This window comes from Macrotis lagotis, chromosome 1 (genome assembly GCF_037893015.1).
Source record: "Macrotis lagotis isolate mMagLag1 chromosome 1, bilby.v1.9.chrom.fasta, whole genome shotgun sequence".
NCBI lineage: Eukaryota > Metazoa > Chordata > Mammalia > Peramelemorphia > Peramelidae > Macrotis > Macrotis lagotis.
The window spans coordinates 595,553,792-595,567,647 of record NC_133658.1 but is presented as its reverse complement, the minus strand read 5'-3'; the positions used below and the strand labels follow the sequence as shown (position 1 = coordinate 595,567,647).

The 13,856-nt window shown below is 39.7% G+C and overlaps 1 protein-coding gene across 1 annotated transcript in view; it reads right to left on the bottom strand.

Moving 5' to 3' along the window:
- Positions 1–13,025, bottom strand: part of PLEKHB2 (pleckstrin homology domain containing B2) — a 53,301-nt gene extending 40,276 nt beyond the window's left edge. The window contains exon 1 of the mRNA XM_074214909.1: positions 12,896–13,025. The gene's annotated coding sequence lies outside the window, so the exon portion shown is untranslated. The remainder of the gene's footprint in view (positions 1–12,895) is intronic.
- Between the last annotated feature and the right edge of the window lie 831 nt (positions 13,026–13,856).

Here is a 13,856-nt window from a genome sequence, read left to right as displayed (position 1 = left end):
AAGAAAACAATGTATTCAAGACTACATTATTATAAAGAAAAACAACTCTTGGAAAAACTTAGGAACTCTGTTCAATGAAATGAATAATCAAGAAAAAGCCAAGTTTCAGAAGTAGAATGGGAGTGGGGAGATTCTAGACACAGGTGAGGCTTTTTTAAGTGAAGCAATCACAAAATTCTCTGGGAGGGAGGGGGGCATAAATTTTAATTCATTGGTTACTGCAAAAACTTTCACTATAGTTAAGTTCTTTTGCAAAGTAAAGTGAGTTCCTAAGAAGATAAGTTTAAGAAAAGAGGAAACAGCTACAAGCTATGCTGGTGAGAACATAAAACACAACTAAGTATGGGGAAGAGGGAAAGGAAAGAAATACAGCTATAAATTACTAGCTCAAGTCACCTAAAATCCACAGTTTGAAGGTGGGAAGAATACAGACTATATATGCATTATCATATATGACTAATGTGTGGTTTTGTTTGATAATACTTATTTGTCACAAGGCAGAGAAGGGGAAAAGCAAGTAATGAAAGTGATACAAAAGAAAAAAAAGAATGTGATTGAAAAACTTAAAAAATACATAAAAGTGAGCAGAGATTTTTGGAAGGGACACAGACAAGCAGGGCAGTACTGATCTTGCTAAATTTTAAACTCAAACAATATTCCATAACTGAGATTCATATAAAATCTTATTTTCCGTACTTCATGTGAAAATACTCACATGTTGATGTTTGTCAAGTTGATTAAAAATAAAGTTTTTGAGGCTTTCTTTTTAAATTAAAGGGGGAAAAGGAACTAAAAATGAGGGAAAACACCTTGTTCTAGAGAACTGAGGACACAAAGGTTAAAAGACAGTTAACTCAAGATGACTCAACAGGGACAAAACTGATCCAGCAAAAATAAAAGGATTAAGACAATTAACAAGTACTAGATTAACAGATGGAGAGTTACAGAAGAAAGATAAAAGAGGCCCAGTTCTCTCCATTATAATGGCAGAGACAACAAGTAAAGAACTAAAAACAAAGAAAACAGGTAAGTAGATAATCTAAAGAAAAGGTATTAGAAGCAGGCCTCAAATAGGCAGTGAAATTAGAACTGAGTCTACAGAATACTATAGTGCCTAAAATAATGGTGCCAATGATGGAAGGTTTCAGAGAAATCTAGGATGATTTCTATGAATTAAAGCAAATAAAAGTGAGTAAGAAAAAATTTATTCAAAAACAAAACCATTTGGGGGCGACTAGGTGGCACAGTGGACAGAGCACAGGCCCTGGAGTCAGGAGGCCCCGGGTTCAAATCCGACCTCAGACACTTAATAATTGCCTAGCTGTGTGGCCTTGGGCAAGCCACTTAACCCCACTGCCTTGCAAAAAAAACTGGAAAATAAAAAAAAAAAATTTTTAAACCATTTCAAATTCAAAGAACTCTGAAAGTCTTTTAAGAAATGACAGAGGGGCAGCTAGGTGGCACAGTAGATAAAGCACTAGCCCTGGAGTCAGGAGTACCTGGGTTCAAATCTGGTCTCAGACACTTAATAATTAGCTAGCTGTGTGGCCTTAGGCAAGCCACTTAACCCCATTTGCCTTGCAAAAACCTTAAAAAAAAAAAGTGACAGGATGGAAGACTCAACTGATAGTATAAAAGGATGTCTTATGAAATGTTACCTAACTCCTAACACAGGGGTGATGTATTCAAGATGAAGATACACGTTCTAGTCATTGCCAATGTGTTTTGTTGTTTTTTGCATGACTATGCATATATTTTACATGGATCTGGTAGGATGGGTTTATTTTTTCCTTTTCAAAAGGAAGTTAAAAATGAAAAAAAAAATGAAAAAATTTTTTAATGGAAAACTACTAGGGGTGGTGAATGATGAACTGGTATGAAGAAACTTGAAGCAGGAAGACCAATCATAAATCTAGAAGATTTATATGATGAAGGACTGAAATAAAGTTGGTAGAGTTGTAGAGAATAGGATATATACCAGAAATGTGAAGGTGGAAACAGCAGTAGGCTGGATATGTAGGATGAGTTAAAGTGAGACTGAAGATAAGAAGGTTGGGAGCCTGGGATGACTGAGAGGATAAGGGTGCTCACAAAAGTTAACAGGGCAGTTTGGATGGGGGGGGGAGGGTTTACTAGTTCAAGCTGTCCAAGAAGACACAGAAGTGTGACTATAACTCCACCAGAGATTAGGTCTGTTGATCTGGGAATTATCTTCATAGAGATGGAAACTGAATTCAAAGCAGGTGATGACATTACCAAGTGAAAGAGTAAAAAGCCAATAAAAGGGGAACCAAGATAAGAGGGGGGACACACATGGTTAAAGGAATGACCACCTGGATGAAGAGTCAAGCAAAGGAGAATGACAAAGAGCAATAGAATAGGTGAAAAAGGATAGCACACTGTCATGAAAAACTAGAAAGAGAATTAAAAGATGATGAGCAATTGTCAAGTTGCAAAAAAATTGAGGATCAGTACTGAGAAAGAATAATTTGCTACAGAAATTAAAAGACCATTGAAAACTTTGACAAGGATAACTTCAGTTGAAGGTTGAGATTAGAAATCAGACTGAAGAGGATTTTGATGTGGAAGATCCAGGAGATGGATGGATTAAGTGAAAGTTTTTTGATAGGAGAGACACAGTCCTATATATCTCTCCCCCTAACTTAACTAGAGAAAGTCATCTGTAACAGAATCCTCTGAAGGGGACAGAACCTCAGTGAAGTACCTTGTTCCCCATCTATCAACAAAACAATAAATCCCAGCCCTAGGTCAATTAAATCTCAAGCTACAGGACCTCATCTATACATCCTTAATTACCACATCTTTGCCCCCCTCCAATTATATATCCCTATTTAAATCATCTAGGCTCTCTGAACTCCACCCCAACTACATAGACATATCCCTAATTACACTTTAAAATCTCACCCTCTCCTCACTAGAGTAACTGTATCCCTTTGGGTGACCAGCCTGCTCCTAGGAAGTGTGATTTTCCCCAAATAAATGCCTTCACCAGAAGGTGAAAATAGTCTGAGTCTAATTTGGGGGGAACATTTTGCAATCCATCTCAAGTATCCCAACTTCTCCATTTCCTTTTTTCTCATTCCTCAACTTTCTGCAATCTGGCTTCTGGAGCAGCTAGGTGGTACAATGGAGAGAATGCTAGGCCTGGAGTCAGGAAGATTCATTTTCTATGAGTGCAAATCTGATCTCCCAACATTTACTAGCTTGGTTGACCCTAGGCAAGTCACTTAATTCTGTTTGCTTCAAATTCCTCATCTGAAAAATGAGCTGGAGGAGGATATGGCAAACCACTCTAGTATCTTTGCAGTATCAGTCAGGCACTTCTAACTTCAGCATTTAGATAAATCTGAGCACTCTAAAGTTATATGAAGGGGAAGTTAGGTGGTAGTCCTGGAGTCAGGAGAACCTGAGTTCAAATTTGACCTCAGACACTTAATACTTAGTGTGACCTAGGGTAAGTCACTTAAAGCCACTGCCTCCCCAAAACAAAATAAAGTAATATGTAGAACTCTGAACACTTTAACAGTGTTGATCACCCTCTTCACATCATTCTTCCTAAAGCACAGATCTAAATGTTATCCCCCATTCAATAAACTCCAAGGGCACTCTAATATCTCCTTCTGACTTTTAAAACCCTTCATAATCAGGCCCCTTTCCACATTTCCAGTTTTCTATACTTGACTCTATGTATTTAATGCAATGTTGCAGACCTCCTTGTAGTTCCTCCTATATGAAACTCCATACATATACATATTTATAAATCATACATATGCACTTTAATTTGAGATGAGATTGTCTTATATGTAATATTTAGGCATGTCTCATATATGTGTGGTCATTTGCATATTCTCTCCCTCAAACTTTGAGCTCCTTGAGAGTACAGGCTACTTTTTGTCTTTCTACCCTCAACATTTATGACGATGTGTGATACATAACAGACATTTGTTGATTTGACTTAACTAGGATATGTCTTTTGTAAAGATTTTTGCTATGAAGGGGTTTGGTTATAGCAAGCAGAGTTTAAAGGAAGACATAAGTGGTAGTTTGTAAGCAATAGGGATGGAACCAGTGGAAAGGAAAAGACAGAAGATCTCTGAACATTGAAACAGAGCAGGAATAATAGTGTTAGTAATTTGTTGGACGAAGTGGGAGATATATCTGATCCAAGCTGAAATGTAGAGGAGTTTGTTTATGCAAGGAAAAGGGCTCTCTCTAAGTGGAGACAAGAGCCAAGAGGAAAATAGTAGATGAAGACATGAGTGACATGAGATGGAGAGGAAGGAGTTTTTATCAAATGGTTTCAATTTCTTCAGAAAATTATGAGGTGAGGTACTTTGGGGAGATGTGATGGTTGCCCCTCAGGTCCTCTGCCCCTGAAATCTGCCTCCCCAGCCCAGCAACAAAGGGTCTGTAATTTTCCACTCTAGCCTCCTGCAGTACTCTGACATTCTGTTTACAAAACCCCTCTTGCCCCTAACCCAACACCTGTAACCTCAATGAATGTACTGCTAATATCAATTTCCTGTTTGGTTCTGTCTCCCATATGCATGGTTTTCCCCTTTCCTCACCTAGGTGTAAAGTTCCTAAAGTATGAACCATGAGTGATTTTTTTTAAGGTTTTTGCAAGGCAAACAGGGTTAAGTGGCTTGCCCAAGGCTACACAGCTAGGTAATTATTAAGTGTCTGAGACCAGATTTGAACCCAGGTACTCCTGACTCCAAGGCCGGTGCTTTATCCACTACGCCACCTAGCTGCCCCAACCATGAGTGATTTTTAAGTTAGATAAGTTAACAAGGATGTGATTTTTCAGTACATAAGCTTGCTTGTACCTGTATCATTTTGCTATTATCTTGGAAGCTTCCAGACAATCAGCCCTCGATTCTAGTAATAAAGGCTCCTAAATTCTGACTGACTTGCCTAAACTCTTGCAGCCATAACATTTGGAGGCCCCAGTGAGATCTTCCTACTAGAAGGTCTCACCCAGTTAGGCTGGCGAGTGCTCATCGGGAGTGATACCTTAGGAGGTGGTCACTGGTTCCTCAGCTCCAAGGTCTCCAACCATGAAGCACTTGATCAGGGAAATCTGAATGAAAATTCACCCATCTGGCATAGGAGCCCTGGTCATGGTGAGTACTCTGGTATAGTAAGTGGGAGGCTAGACGCAGCTGAACTCCCCCTTACTTGAGACTTGAGAGAGGTGTGGGATGCCCTCCTCCCTCCTGGCTTGGTTTTTCTCTGGTTATCATATATATATATTTGTTTTCTTGTGTGTGGAGTTCTTCGCGTTTTTATGTCTGTGTTTTGTGTCATTGCCAGCCTTTTTGAGAATCAACACCATGGGACAGTCCCAATCATCCCAACTCCTTTAGACATTGTTCTGAGGGATTTTTCTGTGTTGAAAAGGGACCATATTTTGAAGTTAAAGAGACAGAAAAGAGACAATGAAAATTATGCTAAAATTATGTTAAATATGTTAAATAAAGAAAATTATGTTAAAGTTATGTTAAATATGCTAAATAAAGAAATCACAGAAAGAAATGTTATTTTAATTTGAAAAAAAGATTTGGGAAAATAAATTCCAGAAAGTCAAGAAAGCTAGGTTAATTCTAAAGTATATAATTTGGTTACACAGAAATGCCAGAAAAGGGAAACTAAATAGTTAATCTTTTACCAGAATGATATGGTAACATTATAGTTTCAGGAGTTTATGAGTATAGATCCTGGTAATGTTAGTTATTTACAGAAAGTAATGGAACAAGTGGGGATCTATAGAAGAGCCCCCAAGAAAGATTTGACCTGCCTCCTTATGAGAAAAGTTATATGGCTTATTCTACCTGAAGAAAGGAGCAGGTGATATTGCAATTAGCTTGTGAGATTTTTTTTTAAGTACTTGTTTGCCTTCTCAAAAGTTTTACCATTTAAAATCAAGAAGTGTTAAATATTAAATCCTTTTAATGAAAAATGTTTTCTGGGAAAGTAATCATGTCTGTGGTTTATATAGCTGGTTCAGAACAGTATTAACTTCAATCAAAAGAGTTAATGAAAAAGAATAGTGGAAAAGAATAATAAGGGAAATTGCAAATTGTATAGTCTGAGGAAGAAGTTCTGAAAGTACTGGGAAGAGAAGAGACAATTGGGGTTTTTCAACCATTTTTAAGTATGAAAATTGGTCAAAGCATGTAGACAGAAGATTTGAGCAGCTTTGATATTGTGTAAGAAGATTGACTTTGGGGATTTGGGGAGCCTTGGGAGATGATTTCAAAATCAATTAAGGGGTTTGTATAAAAAGAAAAAGGGGGGTGACTTTTTTTTTATTTTAATGTTCCATGGCTCCTCCAGAGTCATAGGAGGAAAAAGAATTAATGGAAATGCTGTAATAGATAGGGACAGAATGGCTTTGGTGGAGGCTGGCAGTCAGGATAGACTGTGAGTTCTGTGCTCTTAATCAAGCTTTAGAATTACTAAACGAGGAAACAGGAAACACCAATTCAAAATACGTTTGGGGTATAGTTCATGTATCTCGAAAAAAAATCTGGGGTGATTAAGTAATGATAACTAATAAAGGTAAAGAATTAATACATATTCCTTTAATATCTCAAATTGAAAGGAATCTCCAATCCCCAGAACATAAAATGTTCTAGGGGCAGCTAGGTGAGAGCACCAGCCCTGGAGTCAGGAGGACCTGAGTTCAAATATGACTTCAGACACTTAATAATTACCTAGCTGTGTGGCCTTGGGCAAGCCACTTAACCCCATTTGCCTCGCAAAAAAACAAAAATAAAATAAAGTAAAATAAATTGTTCTAATATTAAGAAATCTTGGTCAATAAGGATAGAAGACTCATAAGTTAGAATTGCAATGACAAAGAGAAAAGGAATTTGCAAACTCTTGTTAGGCTTTGAAAAAGAAAGTGATTTAAGGTTATTTTGAATATGACTTTTGGAATTTAAGGGAAGTATAAAGAAACTTGTAATTATAAAAAGGGATTTTTAGCAACAACTGGTCTTAAAAATTTTTCTGTGTTGCAAAATTCTAAAAGGGAAAATACATGAAATATGTAGTGAAAATTAGTAAACTTTGTATAAGAACAGATTTAAACAACTTTTTTGAGAATTTAAAATTGTGTTCAATGTAGCTTATTTATTGTAAATGTAAATGTAACACTAGTATGAGTAAAAAAGTGCACATCGGGCTTTTGAAATTATCATATGTATAAGACTAAAATTATGGAGAATCTTATTTTCTGTTTTGAAAACAGAAGTATATTTGGAAGAAGAGCTAAATAAGCTTATAAAGCATAAATTTAGAATTGTTTTCTGTGTAAAAGATACCTAATTATAAGGTTAACTTTAAAAGAACCTGTTGTTTTGTTTTAAGAGAATGAGATGCCAGAATGAAAACTTTGTTTCATGTAGGTTAAGGATTTAATGTTTAAATTTTAAATAAGTACAATTGCAGATGTCTTCCCCCAATGTTAAATGCAGATTCAGAAGGAGAGTGTAACTGCAAGATACTCTTTCCAGTAATGTTGTATAAATGTGAAGGGCTTTGGAAAATGATTAGTAAAAGGGGCAGCTAGGTGGTGTAGTGGATAAAGCACCAGCCCTGGGGTCAGGAGTACCTGGGTTCAAATCCCATCTCAGACACTTAATAATTACCCTAACTGTGTGGCCTTGGGCAAGCCACTTAACCCCATTCGCCTTGCAAAAAGCCCCCCCCAAAAAATGATTAGTAAATTAAAAATTATGTGACCCAAATTAGATGACTTATCAATGAATAAAATATTGAAGAGTATTATCAAACATGTGATCTACCTTTGGAAATATAAACTATTTACTATTTAATGTGCTTAAACCTGGAATTAATGATTGATTGCTTTGTAGGGATGAGGGAAATTATCAAAGGTAATGACCCTCTGGGTTCCCTGAAATTTTTTAAATGTTATGTTGGACCTTGCTCTAGAACTGAAGGTCTAGGTATAAATGTAATAATGGAAAAACTGTTTTGTGAAATCTAATTCTTAATGTTACACTTATTACTGTTTTGTTAAATTTAGAGATATTCTAATGGGTTGAATGAATTCTGAAAGGTAATTTGTATTTCAAACATGACTAATAATTAAGAGGTTTATTATAGAGAATTGTTTGCTTAAGAACTTGCCAATTTTATACATATATATGGGAATTTTGTGGTAATATGTATATACATTTATAATCTCAAAGTTATGGTTGTTTGCTTTGAAGTACAAGCACCTGAGCAACATAGGAAAGAAAACAATTATAATTTATGATTTTTTTGTAACACTCTCTGGCTAATTGTTATGTGACAATTATTAGAATAATCTCCTAGCCAAAGGAGGTGTTTATCTATTGTAATACAGCAGGCTAGCCAAGAGGCCTCTAATATACCATCTTTGTCCAGAAATAAAACAGATATAATTTCAGACAAAGGGATGTGGGTCTGTAGATTAGAAATTGGTGCCACCAAGAGTATAGACATTCTAGTTGAAATATGAAACATATTTATGAAGAAGCTTTTTTGTATGCCAAGGAATACTCTAGATACTGGGGGAACTTGACTGCTTTTTGAATGTTTAGAAAGTCACTTTATTTAATGTATTCTGATGACAGGGACACTCAGAGAAGATATAGGTGATATATGTGTATGGAAGGGGGCTGATTGTGACCCTCCCCATCCAGATTAGAATTAGCATTTAGTCCTTGTGAAGTGGATTCACTTGGAGAACTAATTAGATGGAATTACTAGTTTAGGTCATGGGACTTTTAATTGGGGTTAAGTGGCTTGCCCAAAGCCATACTGCTAGGTTAATTATTAAGTGTCTGAGGTCACATTTAAACTCAGGTACTCCTGACTCCAGGGCCGGTGCTCTATCCACTGTGTCACCTAGCTGCCCCCAGCATGTGGCTTTAACCTCTGCTGTTAGCTATATATTTTGAGAAGAATTAAGATTCTTTGATTTTATTTTATTCTGTGCTAGGAAATGGATATTTAGGTAAAAAGAATAAATTAGGTTATATAATCTCAAGATGCGCTTCTCTGCAGTAATGTAAATCAGTTGAGTTTATCAGAAGAATAATTACCTATAGTTTACTTAGTAACATTTTGGAAAGAATTTATTTTAGTTAAGGATACTTGATGAAGAACAAGAGACTAAGGCTATTTGTATTTCTCTTGCTAGATACTTTTTGTACAAAGGTGATCATCTAATGTAAATGTTATAAGCTCAAGTTAACTTGATAATTTTCAACATATTCACTTGTGAAGTGAATAATTATGGAAGTTGTATTTTGTTAGTGATCCTTGAGGACCACAGCTGTGAGATAACAAGGACAAAGGTCTCCAAGACCCTCTTGCCCCTCTGTTGTTTTGTAATACTGCTGGCTAGGTATCTCAGGACATCTTCATTCTCCAACTTTTGTGTTTGCCCAGGAAGTGGCTCATCCCGATGTAACAGGATTATACCAAAACTGTAAAGATAAGGAAGTATGACAAGAATTTGGGCAAGCAACTTTAAGATCTTTTTGTATGGTTGACTCCCATTGATTATCTCATGAGATATGTTTGTGCTGTCCAAAGGCATTGGGAAGATATATAGAGGTTAAGGATACTCAATAAAGTGCTCTTTTGGTCTTTTGTTCCTATGAAAAGAGGCTCCTGTCTTTGTCCTTTCACTGTAGCTGAGAACAAGTTCTTTGCTGGTCAAAGAACTCAAGGTTGGTGCATTTCAGTATTTTTTTTTAGTTTTTGCAAGGCAAGGGGGTTAAGTGACTTGCCCAAGGCCAGTAGGCTAGGTAATTAAGTGTCTGAGGCCAGATTTGAACTCCGGTACTCCTGACTCCAAGGCCAGTGCTCTATCCACTGCGCCATCTAGCCGCCCCTGATATTTTTGTTAAAGTATGTATAACATTGTGACAGTGAGTAAGGCAAAATGTGAATTTTAATAGCTTGAGAATTTTATGGTCTAATGATGAAAATATGAATCTGTCTGATAAGATGTTGTGTTAAGAAGTTCCTTTACCAGAAGAGGAGATCTCAACAAGATATCCAAATTGGAGATTGGAATGGACTCTGCAGCTACAGAAAGATACTGTATGTCTCCAGGGGAAAAGAGAAACCAGACAAGTTCATCTTCCTCCATTATGTCTATGTGTTTGTATGGGTTGTTTGGTCAGGGTTCCAAGGAGAAGATGGGTCCCAAGTGGACAGGGAGAGAGAGAAAATAGATCCTAAGAGGGTATCAAGGCTAGTGTGAGAGAACTTCAATTATAAAATAGTAAGAGAAGGGATTGAGTGGAATATTCCTTCTAAGAGTTAATATTCCTAGTGAAGTCCTCTCAGGGTTAAAAATCATTAAAACAAAGACAGACATTCCTGAGCCAGACACCCTCCTGATTCTGTTAGGGAGGGAAATAGTGGAAAACTTCCAGAAAAGAGACCTTGCCTTCTTAGTTAGACACCTATTTGATGATAGCCTGGGAAAACAGTAGACTGCCTCCTCTTGTTTGATGATAAATATTAAACTAAGATAGATTTTTTTTAAAAAGACCTTGCATACTCAGATATTAATTCATTTAGATAGACAACAAAAGGTTATTAGAAATCTTCTTTTGATACCCTCACCATCTAGATGGTGAAGTAATATTCTATGAAAACATTTTATTCTTCTCTTTGTTACTGGGTAGATTTTTCATGGAAAGATTGTAACTCTGAAAACCTTAACCAATCAGGTTGGAAGAGAGGGGGCTAGGGAGGGAGAGAGGAATTGAGTTAGATCATATCATTCTGCTTGACTGTTAATTCGGGGCAGCTCCTTGATCTTCACTACTTTTGTGAGACTTGGAATGTGCCCTTTTCTGGAGAAAGGACAAAATAAACTTGGACCTCCTGTTCTTCCAGCAAGGAGGACTGTGCATGGCCCTGGGTGAGACCTGCTGTTTCTATGCCAACCACTCTGGTGTCATCAGGGACAGCACACCTCTTGTTAGACAATCAGCCCTTTGATTTGAGTAATTAAAGGCTCCTAAATTCTGAATGACTTGTCTAAATTCTTGAAGCCTTAACAGAGAAGGTGGGGGGGAGAGGGTTAGGCTTGAGGAGCAGGAAAGACTAAAACTGTTGGTATTAAAAAATAGAATAGTAGGGGTGGCTAGACGGTGCAGTGGACAGAGCACCAGCCCTGAAGTCAGGAGTACCTGAGTTCAAGCCTGGACTCAGACACTTAATAATTCCCTAGCTGTGTGGCCTTGGGCAAGTCACTTAACCCCATTGCCTTTCAAAAAAAACCTAAAAAAATAGAATAGCAAATCAATTAAGGAAGAATTTAATATTTGCAATATTTGCCTAGCTGTGAAGGATCAAGTGAACTTAGATACCATAAATTTGTAATCTCACTAATCAACAGTTTCCTAATTAGCAATAGAAACAAAGACACAAGGCATGGAGCAACAAAGCAAGAAAGCAAAGTAATCCGAAGTGTAGTAGAGAGCCGGAGATGATTTCCCCCAAAGGGCTTAAAACAGGGAAGGGAAGAGAGTATAGCCATTGAGGATGGGGAAGAATGGAGTCAAGATTTAAGGAAAAGTGTGACTTGTGGATAGAGCACTGGCCCTGGAGTCAGGAGGACCTGAATTCAAATCCGGCCTCAGACACTTAATAATTGCCCAGCTGTGTGGCCTTGGGCAAACCACTTAACCCCATTGCCTTGCCAAAAAAAAAACTAAAAAAAGGTGGCAATCGAAAGTAGCAACTTTGGGAGAGACATGTAAAAGTGTTAACTAATGCCTTTTACTAGGCATTCTATTTGGTTATCCAGAAAATCATCTTTAGTATAAGAGAATCATCTTTAGTATAAGAAAATATTGATAGTAAACAGTCCCTTTGATGAAGTTAAAATATGAATCTGCTCCCTGGCAAACTTGTGGGTCCCACATTTCCTTCTCCTCGGGGAGATGAGAGGGCACCGGAGCCTCCGCCTGGAGGTGTGGCTGAGCCCAGGCGCGCCCCAGCTGAGGGCCGGGCTCCCGGTTCACAACGCCCCCCTCCCGGCCCGCAGCTGCCCTCCGGTCAAGTGCAGTCTCAGCCATAGGGGCAGCACCTGTCTCCCGCGCGCGGCCCTCGCACCAACGAAGGCGCCGAATCCCGCCAGCCCGGCCGCACGGCCCTTCGGGGGCCCCCCGGTGCCGGGGAGGTCGCTGGAGGTCCGCGTGGAGCCTGCAGGGGGAGCCAAAGGGTCCGGACCGCTCGTCCTCCGCGGGGGCAGCCGGCGGGCCGGGGGGCGGGGCTCCGCGGCCGTGACCCGGGGCGCCCCGCCCCCCGCTTGGCCGGCGGATAACCCGGCCGGTCAGCTGACGGCGGCGGCAGAAATCCCCCATCTCGAGTCTCGGGGTGTAAACCCAAGAGGGGCCGAGGCCGGTTTTGAAAGAGATGAAGCCCCGCCTGTTAGGGGAGTGGGAGTAGTTTGGGAAGAAGTTTTTACGCGCCACGGAGGGGTCCAAACCCGAAGTCTAAGTAAGGCGTGGGGGGGGGGGGTCCGTGTTTGGGGGGGAGGCGGAGGAGAGGGCGTGGTTTAGGTGACTGCAACAAAAAAAAAATCAGTGATTGAAAAATAAAACAGTCCAAATGAGTCAGAGGGGCTGGGAAAATGGCCCGTAGGGGGAGGGGAGAAGAGCAGAGGGCGAGCCCGGCGCGGGCAGGGTGGGGGCAGGCGCCCGGCGGGGCAGCAGCAGGGCAAGGGGAGGGGGCGGGGCAGCCGACACACACACACACACACACACACACACACACACACACACACACACACACACACACACACACACACACACACACACCCCACGCGCGCGCGCGACAGGCTCACCTCGGGGCACTCAGCTCGGTGCGGGAGCCCGGGCAGCTGGACGGAAGGACAGACAGACGCACCTTCCCCGGCTCTCCCCTACCGGACACTGGGCAGCTTCCGCAGGTCGGATTCGGCCACCGAGCTACGACGTCACTCCTGCCCCAGGGCTGGGCAAACCACGAGGGCGCTCCCAGGAATTCTGGGAGTTGTAGTTTGGGGGTTGTTTGTTTTTTTTTAGGCTTTTGCGAGGCCAATGGGATTAAGGGACTCGCCCAAAGCCACACAGCTGGGTCCTTATTAAGTGTCTGAGGTCTCACTTGAACTCGGATCCTCCCGACTCCGGGGCTGGTGCTCCACCCAGGCGCCCCTTTGGAGTTGTAGTTTTGATGAGAACTGCCCCCTCTCTTAGCTGCTTCTATGCTAATCACGTTAATAGTTCATATTTACCCCAATTTGCCTTGCAAAAAAAAAAAAACCTAAATAGTTAACATTTATTAAGTGCCTCCTGTGATCCGGGCACTCTGTTAAGCGCTTTACAAATATCTCATTTGATTCTCACAGCAAGCCCTATTGTGCAGTTGAGGAAGTAGGGAGAAAAGGAAAGAGAAATTTATTCAAATTTCATTTATTCTTGACAAAAGCCCTGCAATATGGGAACTCTTACTACCCCTCCAATTTAGAGTTGAGGAAATAAATATGATCATAATTAACATTTATCAAGCAGCTACTGGCAGGCACTACTACAAATGTATATGATCCTTGCCACAACCTTGCTATTTTACTTGCCATTTTACTGTTGAAGAAAATAACAGCATTAAGGGTCGGGGGGACACTGTGCTGAGCACTTGATGAATATTTTATTTTTATCTTCACTACAATCCTGGGAGGTAGGGGCTATTACTATCCACAATAGTTGAGGAAAATAATAAAAACTAATAATTGTGACAATTGGTATTTATAAAATGACTACTGGGTGACT